This window comes from Tamandua tetradactyla, chromosome 10 (assembly GCF_023851605.1).
Source record: "Tamandua tetradactyla isolate mTamTet1 chromosome 10, mTamTet1.pri, whole genome shotgun sequence".
Classification (NCBI taxonomy): domain Eukaryota; kingdom Metazoa; phylum Chordata; class Mammalia; order Pilosa; family Myrmecophagidae; genus Tamandua; species Tamandua tetradactyla.
In genome coordinates this window covers 87,433,940-87,457,750 of record NC_135336.1, presented here as the reverse complement: position 1 = coordinate 87,457,750, position 23,811 = coordinate 87,433,940, and the positions used below count along the sequence as shown (strand labels likewise).

Genomic DNA, 23,811 nt, shown 5'->3' with positions numbered 1-23,811 from the left:
TTTTTTGTATTTGCTTACTGATTCATAATGGTTCATCATATGTCCTAGATACTTTTCTTTGTTGAACATATGTATTGCAAATATTTTCTCCTAGTCTGTGGCTTGCCTTTTCACTCTTAATGGTATCTTTTAATGAACAGACATTCTTGATATTAATGAGCATGAATTGATCAATCTTTTCTTATAAAGACTTCACTTTTGGTATCCTGTTTAGAAATCTAAATTAATATATATCTTTTTCTGTGGTTCTTCTAGAAGTTTAATTATTTTGGCATGTACATTAATGGTCTATAACACATCTTGAATTAATTTGTTTACATTAATTGTGTAGTACAATGTATAAGTCAAGGTTCCCTTTTTTTTGCATCGGCACGCACTGGGAATCAAGGTTCCTTTTAATAAAAAATAAAAACAAAAATAAACAAGGTATCCATTTTGCTCAATATAATTTTTGAAATAACTTACCTTTGCTACTAAATTTACTTGACCAAATTCTGGAAAATCAGTTAACCCTTGTAGTGGTTTGGAACTGTATGTATTCCAGAAAAACGTATTCTTAAAGTTGATCCATTCCTGTGGGTGTGATGACATGACTTTAGTTAAGGTGCAGGGCACCTTAATTAGGATGGATCTAAGAGAGTCATGGGAAGTAAGAAGCTGGAAATCAAGGAAACCTGGGAGAGAAGAGAGAAGCCAGGAGACACCACTATGTGCCTTGCCATGTGACAGATGACCCAAGAATGTCAGAGTCTTCTGAGAGAAAGAATCAAGGCATGATTACAAACAGAAAGGAGGGAACTTTGAAGGATGATGGAGATATTCTGTATTGTGTTTGTGATATAGGCTGTACATATTGATCAAAGCATTGAATTGAATTGTTCACTTAAAACTGGTGTATTTTATTATCAAGTTGTCCAAAACTTGATAGAGTAGAAAAAAAATAAAGTATATATTTTAGGTTCTCTGGTATTTAGTGAATGTTGGTTTTAAGCGATGTTTTAACATCTAATTTAACTAAAAATAAGTATCACATAAAGAATAAATATCACTATTGTTCACGAAGATCCTAAGAGATGAGAAAGTTATAGTAGTTCAAGATCACAGAGTTAATTTGTGTCAAAATGGGAATTTGAGACTGGATGCTTCTGATGAGAAGGACTCAAATCATTTACTACCCTATACTGATTCCTAAGTGATTTTTACAAATGTGATGATGTGTAAAGTTTGTCTATCATGGTATAAAAGCAAGTGAAATTTTTATAGGATTAACATACTTAGAAAGATTGTAAGATTTTAGTTAGGCTACAAATAAGGGTGTTGAGGAATGATCTGTATAATTATAAGATCCATGAAATTTTTTATTCAGATGGACAGTTTTAATTTGTTTTGTACTTCAAAATGTTTCCATTATGGCTCTGTAAGTGTAAACTCATCAAATTTTAATCGACACCTAGTTAATGAAAAAATGTATTCGCATGTTTAAATTCAAAATAGCTTAACTTTTAGAAGGTCACATATTCGTGTATCATTGCCTTACGCTTAAAGTTCTTAAAACAAAAAAAACACATGTGTACTCAGTTTTCACACCGCGGTAGTCTCCGGAATACTGTAATCTCATCCATAGTGTTGATGCAGAACTAGGAATGAACACTAACTTTCAACACTGCGAAAAGCACATTTAAAATTGTAAAACTTCTTTCTATTTCTAAAAGCTTGTACCATATTCTAGTGAAGATATATGAATTGTAGAGTAGGTGCTTGATTTTATTTGTTGTTTCTGTCCCTGACTTAAAGGCAATATCTCTGTTTTCTTGTATCTAAGAAGTTTGTGCCTATACTTTCTTTCAGGTCTCAAGAGAATGTTCTAAATTCACTGAAGAGTAAGAATTTCAAGTATTAGTATGGAAGGATTTCTTTAATGGTCTAGTTACAAAAGCTATTTTAAAATAGAATCAGAGTGAAAGTTATTTGTTATAGGAAGAAAGCTAGTATATTCCATTTTGTGTAAATATCTCTATACTTTCTATGTTTTGATTAAGTAAAGAAAAAATGAAGAGTAATGTTAGAATTACACATTTCACATCTTTATTATAAAGCACTTATTTAGTGTCAAATCTTTGCCATATGCTATTCTAAGCACTAGAGATACAGTGGTGAAACAAACAAATAAGATGACTGGTCTTATGGTGTTTGATCCTGGAGAGGAGATATAAAATGAAAATGAAAATAGGCCAATATATAATCAAAGTAATTCAAGGTGGTAATTATAATATCAGGAAATGGAACAAGATATTATGGTGAGAGAGTTATCGAGCACAGAGGGTGGGGCTTGATAGTTATTTTAGAAGTAAGCAGTCTGTTTAGGCAGGCCTTTCTACAAATATGACATTTCAGATTTAAGCCCAGAGATATGAGAAGGTCAGAAGACTCCAACAAGAGAGGAAGCATGCTCCAAGGTCCTCAGTTTAGGAAAGAGGATGGCATATTGCAGGAAATGAGAGAAGGCTGGTGTGACTGGTACATGGTGAGCAATTGGGAGAGGGATAGGAGGGATCTTGAAAGAGACAACATCACATAGGCTTTAAGGCCAAAATATCAGTTGGGCATTTCCTTGCAAGTGTCATGGGAAGCCACTGGAAGATCTTAAGCATGGGCATGAAATGATTTACATTCTAAAATGTTCATAATGTATTTTTTGGGGGAATGGATTGCCCTGGGACATGAGTGTCAATAACAGGTGTATTTTGGAGACTATTGCAGGAGTCCAGCCCGATATGGGATCATGCTATACATAAAGCTTTGCAACTTACTCTACTTAACTTACACCACACACATCTTTTTATGGCAATAAATTATCAGTTCAACAGCCTGAAGTACATTTTCTTATGACTTTCTGTTAGTTTTAGTGGTTGCTTAGAGGAAGATAGCATGAGAGAGGATAAGTTGTGGACAGATAGGATATATTTTAGAGATCAAGCAAATAGGACTACTGATTGCTGTAGGGGTGGAGGAAAGAGAAAACTCAAAGGTGACTCATGAGATTGTTTTTTAACTTTTTGTGGTAGTAACACATACACCACTCAAAATTTCCCAGTTTAGTCACTTTCAAGTGTTCAATTCAGTAGCATTTACTACAGTCACAATATTGTGCTACCATCAATAACATCCATTACCCCAACTTATTTGTCAACTCAAATACAAACTTTGTACCCATTAAGAAATAATTTCCTCTTTCAACTTCCCCTATATCCCCCCAACTCCAAGCCTCTGGTAATTTATAATCTATTATCTGTCTTTAGAAGTATTGAAAGTAATCCTGACCAAAATATAATTTTTAAATGTTTTTTCTTTCTGGTAAACATATGAAGAGTGGGGTTAATGATAATCATACTGTGTGCTCCAAAGAAAATGAGTATGATTTGATTTTGTTTTTATTTAATTATTTTTAATGAGATGTTTATGAAGAACCATTAATTTTAGTGGAAGTTATTTTTACAAGTCTAGTGATGTGATAAAGTAACCATAGAGGGTGTTGAAAGCTCTGGCAGTCATATAATTCTTTTGCATTTACTTTTGCAAGATTATACAACGATTATAAATTAAATACAGTGTAAATACTGAGGTTATACTGACCATAGAACTTATCTTTTTCTAATTCATTTAGTTTGGAGACATCTTAAATGGTCCGTCTATTGTACTGATATAATCACATTGCTATTAGTTTGTTTTATAGGTGTAATAAATAAGCCATTTAGAAGTGTGAAATGCAATTGTAGAAAGCATAAGTAGGACAAACTTCAGGAATGAAAAACTATAAAAATAACTGTCTTGCCTTCCTGGTCTGAAACCAGGAATTCCACTTTCCTCCAAGTTTCTGCTATTTTTTCATTCATTCAATACACAACTCAAATAAAAAGAAAAGTGAAAATCTGTTTTGGAACTATCTGGAAAAATTTCTGCTTCTAATTCTCGTTTGTTTATCATGCAAAGTGAACAGCATCAGTTCTAAGTATCAAATGAGGGTCAGCCTCATGATCTTGTAGAGGGACAAGTTGTATTTCTGGGTGGCTTTGATTTTGCCAACTTTATGAGCATACAATGTGATGGACCCATAAATAAACAGCAACATATGCTTTGAATTTGGTCACAAGTCCATAGCACGTGAAAATATCTATCAAGCAATGTCTGGTTTGAAAACTTGCATTAGCTCCCTCCATATACATAATTAATGCTATCACCAATTCCCTTTTTTGCTGCTTCTATTACACTTGAATAGAGACATAGTCTCTTTCAGATATTGCTATGCTTTTCTAAATTTATTAGAAGTTATATGCAACTTTATTTATTCAAAATCATAGCTTGTTCTTTGTCCCTCTTCACATCTTATTCATGTGCTTCATTCTCTCAAAAAGAGGGGTGCAGTATTCGATTGATGAATTGGGAAAATTCTGAGCATGCTGAGCTCAGTTCCTTTTGCTAAGAGGCCCAGCTTGTCCACAGATGCTGGATTTTGGCGTTCTCTCTGCTCTGCAGTAAGGCTAAGGCCTGTGGTGGAACATCCCAACTGTAAACCTATGTTTTTCAAAAGGCACGAACATTAATAAAGGTAATTGAGATATTTTGATTTCCACCACTGTAATTTCTGTGTCTATACCACCAAGATTTCTGAATGCAGATGGGGAAAGAGGTTTTATTTGTTGGTACTCCCCCAAAGTTTCAATATTCATTTCTTACATCTTCAAGCTGTGCCTTTCCACTGACTTCCTCCACTATTTCTACAATTGTGAATTTGTCGGCTGTAGCTTCCTAAATTTACCAGTTCTGATGTCTAAATTCTTTGATCTGGTAGTTTTCCTGAAACCACTCAAAGTGTAGTCTGTATTTATTCTTTCAAAGGGTCCCCTCTCCGACTTCCCTGACTTCATTGAAACTACCTTTCGAAAGATCTCTAAAGTTCACCAAATCCAGTATCTTTTTTTTTCAGGTGCATGGTCTGGGAATTTGATCTGAGTCTCCTGCATGGAAGGTGAGCACTATACAACTGAACCACCTGTGCACCCTAGTATCTTTTTGTCAGTCATCTTCCAAGATAAAAGCAGGCTTAAACTTGGCTGTAGTCACCCAGACAAAGTGAAAAGGAAATATTTACAGTTATATGCAGGCCATGCTTCTGAGTATTGTGAAACAAAAACAGTTTCCCACTTGTGGCTTTTATTCAGTGAGCCTTGACAATGGAGTGGGTTAAATGCATCAGCCCATTGTGGAATCTTTTGAGAGTGAGTGAGAGAAAGAAATCTGTGATGATTGTTCAGAGTACGATAAGTCTAGTGCAAACGAGAACTCTGAGAACTAGATTGAAGAAGTTATGTACAAGCAACCTTTTAATAAGGTTTTTGAGATCGTTCTCTGTAAAATAACCAGGATTGCTAGCATCCTATATTCATCAGTGAAATAACTGAGCATGCTTTAGAAATTCAAAATTCATCTCTCTATATCTTAACCATCTCTTGGATTACATCCTGAGTATCCAATTTATTCCTCTAAAATCTCACACTCTCCCAACCATAAAACAGGTTCTCCTGATTTCTGGGTTTTAGATTTTTGAGGTGAGAGGAAGACTAATTTCTTAGTTGCTGTTAATTCTCATCCATCCTTTCCTTGTGCAGTACTCTGAGTGTGTTTGACAATCATACATGCTATGTTTTGAGAAGGTAGAGCTGAATTTAACGTTAAGAGAAGGCTATCAAAGATGATTGTGGGAGATACTGAGGTTATTGGTAGAAATGAGGATAATGGAAAAATCTCAAATGGCTCTTAGTCGGAGCAGGGTGGAATCCATTGAAGAGGCTGGTCCTGGATGGCTTGTTCAAGCTACTCTAATCTTATGGTAATAAGACATTTATTTCTGCATGTGGTTTTCCTCGGGTTCATCCTTCTGAGTCTCTTTACATCATCTGTAGATAAAAATGAAGTTGCAGATATAGGGAAAAGGGGCTAATGAGGATTGTATGCAAACCATGAGTCAGTAGGAACAAAATGAGTCCTGGAGGTTCATATGTGTCTCACTGGTTCCATGGAGATTTAGGACCAAAGCCATACCGGTACAAGCAACATTCATTTTCCTGGAAGTCCTTCTACATCTCTCTCAGAAACCTACAATAATGATAGTTGGCCAATTGAAGATGTTTAACTATATAACTCTATCTTTCCATTAGAGATATCACTTAAACCAAAAATAAAAACGTATGTCCTTCAGAATTACTTATCTGAAATTAAAAAGTAGACCCAGTAATCATTCTTTTAATTTTAATTTTAATATCATGTACATTTTATGTAGACTGCATGAACTATAGCAATGCCATTTTGACAGATTTCAAAAAAAAATCTAGTAATCTCTTTTCCAATTGCTACAGAAAAAGAAGTCTCTATTGGAAATGGACCTAAATCTTCTGGTTACATTTTTGTTTAAAAAAAATCAAACAAAATAAAACAATAACAAAAACAACAAGCCTAGATGTTCTTAATAATTCCAAAGCTGTCAGCATTATTAAACCATATTTTGAGATATGGATTTGGATTATCAGTTGAGATCACTGTTATTTCAAAGAAAAACTTTCCCCTGTTGTCTGTTTTCTTTTTTTACTCTAGAAAATAAAAAGCATTGGGCTTTATATACCTTATAATTAAGCTGACTTTATTACAGACTTTGACAAAACTGAGCTCTATATTTTTAATCATGCTTTAGTGATTATTTTGATTCTAAAATAAATGTATGATCTAGAAATTGATAGAGCCAAAAAAGAAAGGTCAATGACTAAGGGTAAAACAAATATATTTATCAGAGATATTGATAATGCTGTGATGGAAGATGCTCAAAAAATTAAAGTTTAAATTCATTTTATTTCAACTTGGAAAATAGTGATTGAGTGCATTTTTCTAGAACACTTACTCCCATATTTTTTCAAGGAAAACAAAAACAATTAATCCAATCAACATGGGTTCCATTCCAATTCTTTTATGTTTTAAAAAAGGAAAGTAAACAATCACCAATTTTGGAAAATTAATGAGTTTGTTGACAACAATTGATTTCAAAGAAATTTTAATTTATTTACTAGCCAAATGGCAAGAACAAATTGAAATGCCTTGGTATTTGAGGGTTTGGGAAATGGTTTGGAATTTTAATTGACATTTTCTATTCCTCTACCCTTTACTTATCCTTTGAAACATGCAGCAGTTTTTAATGGATGTCAAATTCTTGGGGGAAAAATTCATATCCTTATTATGTATGTCCATGACTTTTTAACCTATTTGAATCCTATAGGAATTGCTATATTTATAAATAAAAAAAGTAAAGCCACTGCTGCAGCTTGCTCTTTTTCCCATAATGTGTAACACTTTTTTTTCCTGGTTAGAATTAATAACAATTCATCTATGCTTCTCTTATGTAACTGTCATTTTATTTATTTATTGACTTGTAAAATTCTCTTCTTATGTGGAGAGGTTTAGTGCTGCTTGATAAGGCATCTTTGCAAAGCCATGGTTTGGACGTCTTATCTGTTCTTGAATCATAAATCTTTTGGAAAAAAATCTCAGTTGCTCAATCATGAAACACAAATCTAGAATAGCAATAATGGAATTCAGTAAAATTCTAAGATTTAGTTTTGCGCTACTTTCTGCTCTTACTACATACTACACTGATTATGGATATAAAAATTAAATAAAATATCTGGAGATTTAAAATAAAAATTTGAAGAAGATAATTCATTTCTGATTCAAGGCACCCTTTCAGGATAAAGTTAAAATATGAATTAATATAGGACTTATCAGGAATATCAAAAGATATTGTTTGCATGGCCTACCAGCTTCCCAGAAGTTAATAAAATAGCTTCTCTAGATGGTAACTCAAGGAAATAAAGGTGTTTCACATAGTTAAGAGCATAGGACCAAGAGTCAGAATTTTCTAGGAAAATCCTGGCTTCATCACTTTCTGACTGCTTGATCCTAGGTGAATTATTTAACCTCTCCGTGCTTCTATTTCTTCTTCTGCTAAATGATCATTGCAAAGTCCTACCTCCCAGGGTTTTGTGATTAAATTAAATAACACATATAAAGTGCTTAGAACAGTGTCTGATATAAAACAAACATTCTCTTTTTGATAGCTATTATTATTCATCAACAGCAAACTGAAATTGTTAGCATTTCTCATTAAATGAGAAATTTTTAGCTGTACCACTTTATTAATAATGTTTTCATATAAGTAGTTATTTATTTATTTTGTCATTTAATGCTCACAAAAACTCCAAGTTATAAGTATCATCTGTTAGACTCTTAACATACACATCAAAAATGACTTTGTGCAAAAACTATTAGTAAAAGGTGAAAGATTTATATGATCTGAAGAGAAACCAGAGTATTAGAAATTAATCAAAGACAATCTATAGATATTCACTGAGCACTCACTACATAGAGGCAATGCGATTTAAGATGTCACATTCAGATTTCTGTTCTTTTAGTATTTTTCAAAGCTCACTAACAATGCAGAACAAACACATATTTAAAATTTCTCTTTAAAAGTTCTGAAGAGGAGTTGAGCCAGTGAAGAATTCCTAGCTCCAAATTATTGGGAAGTCAAAACACAGATATGCAAATAAGGCATGTAGGAAGAAATCTAATTTTACCCTAAAGGATTTGGGAGAGAGAGGAGGACTGAATCAAAGACCTGGGCCCACCATGGTGGGGAATATATTAAAGGACTTTCCAAGATTAAAGTTGGGAAATAAGCTACATACTCAGGATAAGTATAGTTTAAAGAAAGCCCTTACCAAATCTTCACCACTTTTGGACTTCACTGAAGCTTCCCTTGGCTCAGAGTTGAGCATAGGGGACAAAGAAAGGTAAATAGCAGCCCAGCCTGGGACTGAGTGTTCTATCCTCAAATTATGAACTTGAATTGATGAATTTTCAGACTAAGTATCTCCAGGAGGAGACACATGAAGAGGGCAACTTCATGCAGTCATCAAAGGAGCCCACAAATGTTATTTTCCAATAAGTTTATGCTTCTAAAATGAAAAAAAAATGCACAATAAAACACATTCCTGAACAAGAAATAGCAGAAGAAAAAAAAAACAACAGAAATAGACTAACGAATTCCAAATGTAGATTTCATATGTATAGATTATGTAGATAGTTATTCTTACTCTTTTAAGGAAATAAAATACAGGCTTTAAAATCTGAAGGAAATAGGCAAATAAATGTGGCATAGCAGCTTTGAAAAAAAGAATAAAACTGAATTTCTAGAAATCAATATGAAATGACCAATAATAAAACTTCGTTGATCAGATTGTACATCAGAACAGCACAACTGAGGAGATAATAATCTAGGATCTAGGTCAGAAGAAATTATCCAGAATGGTATTTGGACACAGAAAGATGGAAAATACAAAAAATATTTTGAGAGATATGGAGGTTATTAGTAAATTCTGATATATGTTTAATTGGAGTTCTCTAAGAGTAAGGGGAGAATGGAAAAGGGACACAATATGAAGAGATAATCATTGAAAATTTTCTAGAAGTGATAAAATATACTCACTCATAGATTCAAATGCCCAGTGAACCTTAAGCAGCATAAGTAGTATGAAACCCACATTGAAATATTTTGTAGTGTCAGAGTAGGAGAGCAAATGCCAAAAGGAAGACCTTCAAAGCAGCTAAAGATTTTAAAAATGAGGTTACTTGCAAATCAGTGACAATTAAATTTATTTTCTAAGAGTCACAGTGAAACTCAAAGAAAACTTCCACTCTAGAACTCTATATCTGGCAAAATAAATTTCCAAAATACAGGATGCTAGGGTAGGTCAGTGGTAGAATTTTTGCTTGCCATGTAGGAGACCCGGGTTCCATTCTTGACCCACATATGTCCCAAAACAAACAAACAAGCAGACAAAGAAAGAAAAAACAAACAAACAAAATGAACAAATGGTGCTGCAATAACAGGATACTCACATGGAAAAAGAATGAAATATGACCCCTGCTGTACAGCATACAAAAAAATAAAAATGAAAAATACATTTCCAGAATAAGGACAAAATGAAGACAAACATGCTAAACAAGAAACAACAACAACAAAAAGAGAAATAACAAAATCTCAAAGGATTTTTTAAGAGGAGATTCTCACTAACGAATATTACAAAAGACATACTTCACATAGAAGGACAGTGAGCTTTGAAGGAAGACATAAAATGCAAAAAATAATGAAGAGAAAAGAAAATGATGAATGTGAGAACTTTTAAATCAAGATTTCCCAACCTCAGCTCTATTAACATTTTGGGCCAGACGTTACTTGTTATGGGGAGCTGAAAAGTCTCATTTTAAAATGTTTGAAAGTATCTGGTCTTTCCACTAGATTCCAGTTGAATACGTCTCTCTGTTTTGACAAAAAAAAAAAAAAAGATGTTGCCAGACATTGCCAAATGTTTTCTGGGGCTCAAAATTGCCTCTGTTGAGAACCACTAATCTAAGTGAAAAATTTATCTATAAAACAACAAAATAATTAATGTCTTGTGGTTAAGAATACATAAATAAGAAAGGGGAAATGGATGTAGTGAAAGAGGAAAATATAGAAATAATGAAAATAACTGAAATGAAGGAAATGAAGGAGATAAAAAAAAAAACATAGAACAGGCAGGAGACAGAAAAAAACACCAATTAAATGGGGAGACAGGAACCAAAATAGATTGGTAATTACATTAAAGGTAAATGAAATAAATGATCCTGTCAAAGGCAAAGATTTACAGACTAGGTAATATAATAAAATTCTAACTACATGCGGCTAATGAGAAACACATTTGAAACCAAAGTTCATAAACAATTTGAAGGTAGAAAGGAAAGCAAGGATATATCTTAAAGTAACAAACCAAAGAAACCTGGTATGGCTCTGTTATTATCAAACAATATACTTTTTAAGCATCATGCATCAGTCAACATTTCTACCTTGATTGGTTCAAATCTGTGATGCAACGGAAAGAGCCAGCCTTTTGCTACCTTTTCTGAGCATGTTTGTGCAGTGTGTTTTGTGCATGCAAACCAGAAAAGAAGCACTGTGAGAGAATAACAGGATTTATGATGCCCAGGAGTAAAACCAATAATGATGATACCCAAGACACCTCAAGCATGTCCTACACTAAACAGACTGGCTTTCATCAAAGTGACAGAAATAAAACCATTTTAGGTGAACTATATGGAAACTTTCAAGAGATACCATGTCCCCTGGTTTGTATTGAGAGTAGTCTATAACAACACCAAAAATCATTTATAAGACTGTTTCAAATAACTCAGTGACTCAATAATTATGATCTAGCTCTCTTTTTAGTTTTCACCTCTTTCCTCACACACATAGAATCAAACACAAGAACCAGCATGTGGACACATTTTGTATTCCCTTAGAAAGAAAGCTGAACCTGTTTTAAAAATTGTTTAGCATAACTCCACTGAGTCATCTGCTTAATTTTATTTATTTTGGCAAAGATGCTGTCACAGATGTTCATTATTGCACAATGAAAACACGTTACTAGTCGGTAGATAGCTCAAAGTGGTGATGGAGGGATCGTTTGCAGCAAAGAAGCCCAGTAAACATCATAAGTGAGTTTATGTGTGACTTGGTCATGGGTTAGTTAAGTGTATACTTGCAACTTGTAGGAGTCTGGTTTCCTTTTAGAACAGGGAGGTAAATTCACTTAACCCCAATAGAAGCTGTTGAGATAATTGAGCAGTCGTGTTAATGGAAGGGGGCTGGAATTGCATCTCAGTAAAAAAGCCTTCAAAGTGAGGTTTTGGGGGATCTGGGGAAGATAAAACGTCCAGGCTGCTGTTTTATCAGTTTCTCATGCCAGTGTATGCTCACTGCAGCCTAGAGAATTTGGACCTCCCCGTTTTAGTCTCTGTTCACACAGGGATTCTGCATGACCTTGTCAACTCTGAGAGCAGTACGATAAACAATGCAGAGCTCTCAGGAATGACCATGTGTTTAAAATTCTATAAATAGACTCTGGGGTTAATTATTAAGCTCTCAAAGCTGTCTAGAAAGTGAACAATGAAACTACCAACCCAAAAAGCTAATTCTTATGCAGTTCCCAAATTTCTGATGTTTGTATTGATTTCCTTTCTCATGTTTCTTATTGACAGTTCTTGGTTCTCATTCCATATTATTGAAAGTGCAGATTTCCTTTAATATCTTCATGTTCTTTGCATTATTAATTAAAGCTCCATTTATATAGGTGGCATCCCAATTTAATAAATGCATCAAAATTACTTCCTTATATATATAAATAATTTTAATGAGGACCTACTGTTAAGGCAGGGGCATTGTGTATAGACGCGAAATGTTTTTAAAATTTATTTCGGATTGTAAAATGCATAGCTTCAGTCCTATATAACATTCTGTTTTCTTTCTTTTGATTTTACCAGCAAATAGCTTCTTTGTTGTAAGCATTTGTGATGTAGTCCCTAAGGGAAGTTGTCTCCACTATTACAAGCTCCTTGGACCTTTATGCTCTTTAAATCTTGACAACGCAAAGCTCAATTCGATATTTTGTAAAGACTATTAAATTTTAAGAACAGCTTATACCATATCCAGATGCAATAATACCCAAAATGATAACACTAAAACAACAATGTTTTTGTTTGATAGAATTGCTTCTACATAACAGGACTGGTGAAAGCATATGTTAGACAGGACTTTTCATTTAATAAAATTCCCGGTAACTGGATCAGACAACCACTGTTACCATAGGGCCTACCAGCCAGGACATGTTCCCACTAGTTATATAGAACCAGTCATTACAATGGTTTGTACTGAGATAATCCTGCTTCTGGGTCCAAAAGCTTGTTAAGTTTCATAAAAAATGTTCACTCTTTCCCCAGTATGAAAAGGTTTGCACAATCACCATTCTCATTTTATCTCTTTTGTTGTCATTTCTTATTATTTATCCTAGGTCTAAAATTGTGTTGTTCTTTCTCATAAAAGATGATGCCTGTTTTTACTTTTATGTTCCAAATAGTGTTTCCAGAAACAGTGATTACTATTGAGCTAGTTTTGCTGTTCTTTTACACCTTTAAGCTTTCTTCACAAAGCAACTCCAATACTTTGCTCTCTGATGCATTTGCATTTTGTTGCTTAATATTCCCAGAGAAAAGGGACTTTCATTTATATACCAGCTCAGGAATGAGCTGGGTCATAAGGAATAGGAAAAATAAAATGTCAAAATGCTCAGTAGAAAGCATTTTAGTGATTAACTTTTTATAGGTAAGAGAGAGTTTCACAGATAAAAAGTAAGTTTCTCAGTATCTCAAATCTCTGTATTTAAGTGACAACAACAAGATGCATAGTGGAAGAAGAAAAATTGGTACAGGTTTGCATTTGCATTGTGATATCATTTCTTGATATGCAGACTAACTCAACAAATATTCAGAGATTCTTTCCTTTATTTTAGGCCTTATTCTCAGTGATGAAAATGAAAAGGCTCAGCTTCCAAGGTTGACAGTCTTGTGGGGAAGTTAGTCACACTTCCTTGGGGTTTATTACTTATATATGGCTACTAGGAACTTAGAAAGTAGAAAGTCTTGTCTTTTTTGTTCACTAATAAATCTTAAGCATCTGCAAATGGACCTGGCACCTTGTGAGTACTTAGCAAATATTTGTTGAGTAAAAGAATAAATACATATGTACTCTATATTAATATTATATGTATAGGATTTATTATATTGCATCCATCACTGAATTTATTCCTGGGGGCTAATACCACTTTAGCTTATGTGTCATATTTAGCATTGCTATGAAGTTAAGTATATGCTCTGGGTATACTATACCTAAATACACAGCTGAAATTTTAACTTCATTAATGCTTTGGGCATACGATACCTAAATACAAGATTAAATTTTAACCTCATAATGCTAAAATCAAAGCTATTATAGCTGTGCCCTTATTTTTCATAATTTAAAACCAATTGTAGACTTGAAAATTAGTCATACAATCCCACTAGCAGCACATCTGCTTTGCGTGCTGAAGGGAGGAGGTGACAGAGACTCAAAAATTCACCCTGGAATATGTCAGACTGTCCCCAGCACAATACTCTGCTAAATGAAAACATTCCAGAAAGCTACTACTCTTGTACAGTGCCCATAATCAGGATGGAACAAGCATGGGAAATAAAGAGGGTAACTTAAAGCTTTATTCATTTTTTTCTTTTTTTCCTGCTCACTTATGTTCTGGAAATTGAAAAGCAGGGTCCAAGATGGGCAAAGTCAAAATCATAATAGTGTTATCATCATATAGCAAAAGTATGCATAAGTGCAAAGTATTGTTTCAAGCATTTGCATAATATTTAAAGAGAAGGGGCAACGAATTTAGAAAAGTATGTACTAAGGAAGTTCAAAAATATAATAGAAAACAACAACACACACACCTACTTTCATAACAAGAGAGGCCCACGTTGCATAAAAACCTCAGAGATGCATTAGAAATGCTTACTGATTGGGAGTTAAAAGTGACCATTAACCACTGCTATGTGGAATAAAACTCCACTGATAGTATGTGAATAATCATTTTCTGGCTGTACAACTCCTTTCAAAAGTATCTGATGCAGTGGGCCAGAAAAACTGTTCATCACTGAATTGTGTCTCAGCTAACTAAAATCAAGAACATTTTGAAGTTTTGAAAACATCACTATCTACTCAGTACATATTGGGATATTCCTACGACAAGTTTATTTAATTGATCTCCATTTAATCTCTTTTCCCTCCCAGGCATAGTTTCCCCACATTTTTTCTTGCCTTCTCAGTCTTATCTTGAGATTACAAATAGGTTTATATATCCCTGAGAAGTGTGATACATTGCCCATTTGCCATTTCTAATACACACTAAGATGATCTGATAGCAAGTGAGAGAAAACTATCTTAATTTGTAGTGGTGCTATGTCACAATAGATTGGTATAAACGATGGGAACTTATTATTTCACTTAGATGGCTAGAGGTCATCAATCTCCTAGGGATAGAATTCTGTGCTGGTTTGCAGGCAATTCTTGGGGTTTTCCCATCACATAGAAAGGACTTCTCTGTTTTCATCTGCACTTCCCATTTCTGCCTCCTTTCTGTTTCTGGCTCCTCATCGCTTTCTCTTTATAAAACCACTGGTAATCCAGTTTAGCCCCACCTTTCAATTGAGCCACACTTCAACTAAAACAACAGCTTCAGGAGATCTCATTTATGTCATTTGGGCTCATACTCAAAGGAACGTGGATTAAGATACAAAACATGTCTAAATCGGGGTACGTAATTCAACCCAGCACAATATTAGGGAGAAGTTGCTGAGATTAAAAACAAAACAAAACAAAAAAACATTAGCTTTACAATTAATACTGCAAAACAACTTTTGTTTTAAACAAGTAAGTGACCCCCGTAAACATGTTTATACTGAGTGAGAAGAGCAGAACCAGTCATAATATTCCACCTGCTGGACTTGCTTCATCAGACTAGAAAGACATTAAATGTTTGACAGTTCTGTCAAATTTAGAGGAAGTTTATGGACATAGATTGAATAGGGTTACCAGATTTGGCAGATAAAAATGCTGGTTTCTCATTAAAATTTGAATTTGAGATAAATAACAAATAATTGTTTATATAAATATGTCCTAACTAGTACATAGCATCCCAAGTACATGAGACATACGTAGACAAAAATCATTCATTGTTTATCAGAAAGTCAAATGTAACTGTGTCCTATATTTAACTGATAACCTAGAACCGAAGCACACAATTGAAGTACCTGTTCTCAATAATATTGATCTGATTATCTCTCTGCTTGAGAAAGAATGTATCACCCAGGAGAGGATTTGTAGTATGATGAGGCCAGTACTATGACAGATTAATTGAGACAAATCTTAGTTTTCCATGTTTTCTCTGGAGAGACAGCTCAATATGAGCAGATTACTACAGTGAAAGTCTGCATGCAACGTGACCCGATGAGTGTATATTGTTTGATTGTAAAAATTCATTTCATTCCACAAATATTATCGAATGGCTACCCTTTGCAAAGTAATGTAAAAACATCCTGCAGTGTTCCTTATGAAACAAAGCAAAACACATTTAGAAGGGAGATGCATGCGTGACCCCCATAAACAAACGTTGCCACAGTATTCAGTTCACGTCAGCTCATAAACAGTTTCTTTCCTTTCTTCATTGTTGAATATGATCTGCACAAGTCACTGCATGATTTAGCTTTCTACCTACAAATGGGTGATGTGATAATGCTTCCATCCCCCACCATGGTTCCTTTCATTCTTTGAATTTCTAGAGCTCTTCGAGACCTTACCTTACCTCTTGTTTAATTATTAGTGATCTTGAATGATTTTGATCTGATTGTTGCACATTTAGAATACTCTTGTCTTACCAATAAACTCCAATATTCTTAATTATTTTGCTTTTCCTTATGACTCATGGTATCTGCTTTACTGGAGAAGAATAAACCCTGAGAAAGATTTTAATCTGCTTGAAAACTTACTTGGAAATTTTAAAGATAAATGACAAGTGAGTTAATAGCTACTTAAACTATTTCCATAAGAAGAAAGAAAAGTAATCAAGGATGATCAAGAGAATTTGCCTTGCATTATTTACGTTAATTTTCCTATTCAGATGGAACCAAATACTATCCTTAGTTGGCCTTCTATACTAGCCTGGAACCCAGGAAACTGTTAAAAAAATTACATTGCATCCACAGAATAAGAGTTAATACATAATGATGATCCATGTTGATTGTTTCAATTTTAATGACATCAGCAATGACTTAAATACCCAAAGGTTATTTAGTTTTATCTACCAACCACAACAAATGCACTGCAATTGCACTGCGTAGTGTAGAAAGTCTTTAGTTCAGATCCCCCATAACATGTAATATGTGGTGACTTTTCTATAAAATTGCCAAATACACAAATCTTTCCCCATTTGACACTCGTCATCATACCTTCACTTATTTATTTTGTCATGCTTCTAATAAAATATAGAATTTTCTTTAAAAGAAAGCTCATTTGTAATGCTTTCTTGAAGTCAACTTTCTATATTGTCCTTTTATCCAAATAGCTCTTTAATAATAAGATTATTAATAAACCTATTGACTTCACATTTCAAAAATCATTCGTTTAATTTAATTCTTGTGGGAGGGACCAAAACACTGCATATGTTAAGATTAAGTAAAAAATAAGGGGCGGGCCACGATGGCCCAATAGGTAGAGTTCTCACCTCCCATGCCTGGGTTTGATTCTCAGTGCCTGCCCATGAAAAAAAAAAAAAGGGAATAACTCAAAACTTGGGGGAAACACTTTCAGGGAAGCTTTTGACTCCAAACACAAAATCCCAAAGGAAATACATCCTTTGCTCTGCCTTTAAGCAGTGTGGAGCCTAAACAATGTGATAAACATGTTGACATTTACAGAGCCCCCAGTTAGAGCCAAAATATCTTAATGCACTCTTTGGCATCTCAGAGCACACATACTCTATGTGAAGGGCCATTAGATTTCTGGTGTGAATGCTGCCTAACATATGGGCCATGGCTCCTTCCCACTGAATACTTTTCTTTCAGTATCTGCACAGACCTGATTTTTCGTTCTGATCATTCCTTTCTTAACTGTTTGTAGAATACGTATTTCCCCCCAAAAACCTTTCATCTATTTTCTTCTCATTCTAATCTTCCCATTCTCATTTAAAATATGAGAGGTATTTATGCCCATCTCACTACTTTTAATAAGAGTTCTATTATGTAACTAACTTATCTGTGACTTTGTCTTCCATTATACGGAGTATATTTATCCAATCTTAAGTTTATTTTCAGAGAGAATGGGTCAGGAGATGTGGGCAAAACAGACATGTTAATCTGTTCTAGATGTTGACTTAGGTAGCATTAATAGTGGAGTAATGTTCACTTAAGAAAATACTGCTCAACAAAGAATAAAGACTATCACATGTAATTAATAACTTTTGAGTAACTGTTGCAGTTAAAAGCACTCTCAAAAGCATAATGATTGGAAACCTAGACATTACTTCTGAACTTCGTTTGGAATTTGACTTGGCAAACAAATTATAGTGTATGCCAATCTCTAGAACATTTTAGGTTTAAAAATGTCTTTAATGGAGGAAAACTATTTCAACAATGGCTAAATCTAAATATTTGTGAAAGTTTTAACTGTTTTTAAATGATTGAAATAAACTGAATTCCACTTAATTTTCCTTGAACTCATTTAGCTTAATATCTCTTTTAAATCCACATAGCCAGATTTCATTTAAATTGAACATGTTAGTTTGGAAAAGTTACTAGATGTGTAGGTTCACCATAGCTTCTTTCATGATTTCTCAAAGTTATGTTTATAGTGATAACTGGATTGGAAATTATTGTTCAATATTTATTAAGTTGTAGAACTCATGACACTTTTGTATTAAGCAAAACATGAAATCAAAGCTATGAAAGCCAGAGATGTAATTAATCTCTTGTGAATCAGTAAGTCTCATGTTTGGTAATCTTAAATTTGTTCTTTCTACTGAATTTACATTTTACCACATCATAATAATACTATATCCATCTTCACTGCAATTCACTATTTATTTACATTTCATATTTTATGAATATGTGTTTTTGTGATGTAATCCAAAATTAATGCTTTAAAACAAATGTGCTACCTTCAAGAATGGGAAATGATTATATATATATTTTAAAACTTTTTGTAGGTATATATAGAGTACTAAATATGTTTATATAATACCAGATATTTTAAGTTGTGTGTTTAAAATATTTTTAAATATTTTTCTTCATTATAATAGATATTCATAGATGACCTTGGCAACTTGTAAAGTAAAAAAAAAGAATTTAAGACTATTCTCAATTTAAGTGCAGAATCCTTCTAGGTTTCAGTTTTTTTCTCCAACCCTTTAAATGTCTTGCCCATATCTAAAACTGTCAGCAAATCTTTTAGCAACTCATTTTTATCTAGTTTTCCCAAATTCTTCAACTTTGCTGTCATTGAAATGGCAACATTTTTCTTCTTTATATTTCATCTGTTCAGGTGTACATTAATTAATTTATATAACTATAATACCAGCTATGATTAGAATAAGTAGGCTTAAGAAAAGCATAACTAATTTGGGAACAACCATTCAAATGGAGAGTGTAGTAGTGTGCAAGGAAATTAGCACAGCTCCTAGTATGTGAGCCAAGATGTTTTGCAGAGAAAATAGAAAGGACTAAATAAATTGGTTAAGTAAAGGTCCATTAAGAAAGCCTCTAGTGATTTTTAAAAATATAAAGAAGAAAATAAAAATGCTCTATAATATCACTTTCCAAGAAAACACAAAATTTTAGGATATTCCTTTTCAGATGTGTATGGCTATTTTAGTTGATACTAATGAAAGTATTTCCTCTTTCAGTCTGTGTTCTAAGTGCTTCATCTAAACCTCAGGACAACTATTTAAATCTCATCAAAGCTTGCAGCTTTTTATTATTCATTTCCTAGAACAAGTGCACAACTCACAAGCAGGGAAAATGCTTTCAGACTAAAAAATATGTTAGTAACTCATGTTTCCAGAAAAGTCAGTTTACTTAGATTTACAGGATGAAAGAAAAAACTTTTCTTTAACTGTTATTATCATAATACATGAACGTCATCATAACATTGTATCTCAAATTTATCAATAATTATAGTCTAAGGAAATACTGAAAATGATTTCAATCTGTCTGAGCTGGTTTGTAAAATTCTTAGGAAAAAGAAGTGGATAATGTAGAAAATTGGAAGCATGTAGAGAAGTACCAAAAACCAAATGAAAAGAGTTACCATATTCTCACCATTCATTTCTATTATTAATGAATATTTAGTCTTTTCCTATGTGTGTTTATATGTGTATCTTTGTGTACGTTATGCATGTGTGTGTGTGTGTGTGTGTGTGTGTGTGTGTGTGTATTTAACAAAGTACAATTATCCTGTGCTGACAGTTTCATTATGTCCCATTCTCATTTAGTCACAGTCCACTGTTTGGTGTAGTGTGAGAATGCATTTCAGGGTAGCAATATTGCATAAGGCCTAAAAGTTCAGATGAGAATCTGACTGCCTTGGATCCAGTCCTGGTTCCATCCCTTACTAGCTGTGTGGCTTTGGCTAGTTAAAGGGTCTCCTAAGCCTCAGACTCCCCATTGCCAATGAGAGAAAAATAGAATATTAATATATTAGCTAATTTATAGATTTAAATGGAATAATTAATGGAAAATATTTCATTCAGGAAATACTAAATTTTTCTTTGCAGCGGCAGCTTAGTTAGCCATCATAGTTACATACCGTAATTAAACATCTTGTTGCTTCACACAAAATTATTTTATAAATTAAGGGATAGTAGACATGTATTGGTATGCCAATTTTCAAAAGATGTAATCATTCAGTTTTTAATATAGTAATTGATGTAAAGCAATTAAGAAAATGATTCATGAAAAACCTTGTAAAACCATAAATCTTCCATTTGTTAAGTGGACATACTTTTTTCTCCATTACTTTTACTCTTTGTAAAGGAATGTATGTCGCCCACTGTAACAAAAAGATTATATCTTGAATATTTATAATCTGAATTTCCAGAATATGATCAAGGTTTTCAATTGGTACTAAGCCAGTGTTGATAGAAAATTTAACAGATTAATGAAGCAGAAAACATTGCTTAAAATTGTTATTCCTAGTCTAACGCAGTGGTTAATATTTTACTGGCTTACGTGTTTTTCCTGTTCATGCTTATTGACTCCCTTAAATTCCACAATTCAAAGAATTAATTAACTGAAAGAGTTACTATTTTCAAGCATGTCGTTTCTTGGAATTAATGTGTTTACGATAAAATCGATGTCATCTTTTCACACTGGTATTACTGGACAAGCGTGAGTCATACAGTTGAATTAAAGTTTAAATTTCTGAATAATTTGTTACAAGAATCAGGAATTAATTTCTTCTCAAGGATTACATAGTAAAACCCCTATGGTAGAACATGGGTTGAATTTGCAAGGACCACAATGAATGGTAGTTTTTCAATTTCTTCTCCCCCTGTAATATCAGAGTTGCATCTGTAATTTGCAAGAACATCTTTCTTTTTTCCATGCCATGAGGTCATTTTTCTCATCTTCAGTCTTCTTAATTTCTATAGTCTTACAGACCCATTGATTCTTTCAGGAATATCTCATTGCAAGCCTTATATGGAATGAGAAAAATCTGGAAATACCATATAACGTAATATTGAAAATTATAATAATCTCAGCCATGTGAACTCATGTTCAAGGATCTAAACAAATAATACTCTAATCTTTTTTTCACTAAACTTTTAGTTTTTAGGTATCCTTTAAAAAATACCTAGAAAGCTGAACTGGGCTTATCATGATCAAAAATAAAAATCTCTAAAGCAATAACGAGCAGAGAAGGGATCACAGAATAAAGCAGTTGATTTCAAGCATGCCTCTGTATTTTGATTAATATTCCTAAACTGTATGCTTCTTGATTTTTGAGCTGTTTTCTTTTTCTTTGTATTCTGGCATGTTGCCTGGGCCATGATATTTGTTTGATAAATATTTGTTGAATTCCTCTCAAACAAAGAATCTTTTCTATGCCCTGGCAAATGATTATCCAAAATATATTTAAATTTAGAATCAAGACTCACAGCACTCCACAGTTTGTCCATCCTGCCTTTGGGTCCTGAATCCTAATTTTTTCACTGTTTTCTGTGAGAACTTGTTCAAGGAATTTATATGCCTTGAGAATCTATTTCACTATCTGTACATTTGTTATCATGTGAGCATAATAACCTACTTGGAGACTATTGTGAGAATTAAATTATTTAAAAAGTAGGAAGATTCTAATACAAAGTCAGTTTACATTGTGCTTAGTTCAATATCAAAAGGGTTGTATATTTTTTCACTCAATCTGTGCTCAAAACCAATATTCTTTATATTTGAAACATGCTATTCTTACACAGTTTTTCCCCTTGTATCTTCTATTTGACTTTTATTGTTATTAGAATAAGAAATACGCATCTTTAACCTTCTGTTACAAATAACATGAATTTCATACAGTTTGTATAATGAGAACCATTTTCTTCCTGCAGAACTTTTTTTGGTGCTCTCTTACCTGCTCTTCAATTCACACTGTGATTTCCTTTCATATCCATTTAGTCCTGAATTTGGGGTCAAGCTCTAAGATCCATGCCTTTTTCCTTCTTCTTTTTTTATTTTTATGGTTTCTAACATTAGGTTAAAGAAAATTGGGAAGAGACTCATGGAGACTAGGCAGTTTTCATTTTAAATTTTGCTGGTGTTTAATTGAAATTTTTCTTGTGTATTGCTCAGGCTTTTCCAAAGAAACGGAACCTATACGACATAGGATATAAGAGATTTATTATAAGGAAATATCTCATGAGATTTTGGGGGCTGCCAAGTCTGAATTTTGTATGGCAATTTAAAAAGAACCAATATCCCAAAGTCCAGAACCCATTCAGGAAACTTTTCCTTAGCATTCTGTTTCTGAAGAAACAATCTTGTTATCAAAATCTGTATTAAGCAGAGTATTCCAGGGAAGAAGCCTGGTAGTTCCAGGAGGAATGATATTGAAGTCTTTAGTCTGAGTTTGTAGAGGAGTCCACTGGATAGTAGAGGCTGTGGTCCAAAGGAAGAATTCCTTCTGATTCTTGAAACCCATCCTTTGATTCCTGGATGTATGAATTCTGATTCGGGGAGAAGCAGCACCACATACTCCACGCTGATTCAAAGCATTTACAGTTTTCTGGAGACCATCGCTCCAGCCTTGCAAGGTATGGGTATCTAACTGGCACAGTAATTGGATTAACTGAATCTTCAAAATGTGATTCCAGTGTTCTATTAAGCTAGCTGCTTTAGGATGATGGTGAACATGGTAAGACCAGTGAATTTCATATACATGGTTCCATTGTCCCGCTTCATTTGCTATGAAGTGGGTTCCTTGATCAGAGGCAAATCTGTGTTGACACCATCATGGTGGATAAGGCTTTTTTTAAGGCCACGGATGTAATTTTTGACTGAAGCATTGTGGGTAGGTTAGGCAAATCTGTATCCACAGTAAGTATCTGTTCTAGTCAGTACAAAACTTTGTCCCTTCCATGATAGAAGTAGTTCTATGGAGTCAACCTATCACCAGATCACCTCAAGGGAATGGTGCCATATCAGAGACTGGATGTTAGTCTCTGCTGCTGACACACTGGGCACCCAGAGGTAGCTTAGCTAGGTAGGGCTTGATGATTGGAAGTCCATGTTGCTGAGCTCGTGTGTAACCTCCATCCCTACCATCATGGCCATGTTGTTTGTTAACCATGCCTATTTTGTCTTTGGTGGTTATGTGCTACTACTTAGCCTTTGCCACCCTGAGTTTGAATTATCCCATTGTATTTAAGGATCCCAGTTTAGTGAATGCAGTTCCCACTATTATAGTTCTCCTATAGAGAAGAGCTACAATTGAAATCTTCAGAGATTCTGGAGCTCCCCTTGCAAATTCATTTCTTATAGTAGTAGTGAAAGATGCATCTTCTGGACACTCCTGGGATTGGTAAGCAGGTCTTTTACAATAAATCCACTCTGACATTCCATATTCCCTAAGCTTTTGGATGCTTTCTTCCACATTATGCCAAGATAGTTCTGACATCTGAATTTCATTTAGCATGGGCCAGTGTGCTGGTTTGAATCTCTTATATACCCCAGAAAAAGCCATGCAGTTGTTTTTTCTTTTTA

General features: G+C 33.8%; 1 long non-coding RNA gene across 1 annotated transcript; it reads left to right on the top strand.

The window, feature by feature from the left end:
• Positions 1–2,458: 2,458 nt before the first annotated feature.
• Positions 2,459–6,454, top strand: LOC143648026 (uncharacterized). Its single transcript, XR_013158329.1, has 3 exons — positions 2,459–2,524; positions 4,985–5,026; positions 6,414–6,454. It is a non-coding gene; the product is annotated as an uncharacterized LOC143648026 (long non-coding RNA).
• The last annotated feature ends 17,357 nt before the right edge of the window (positions 6,455–23,811 follow it).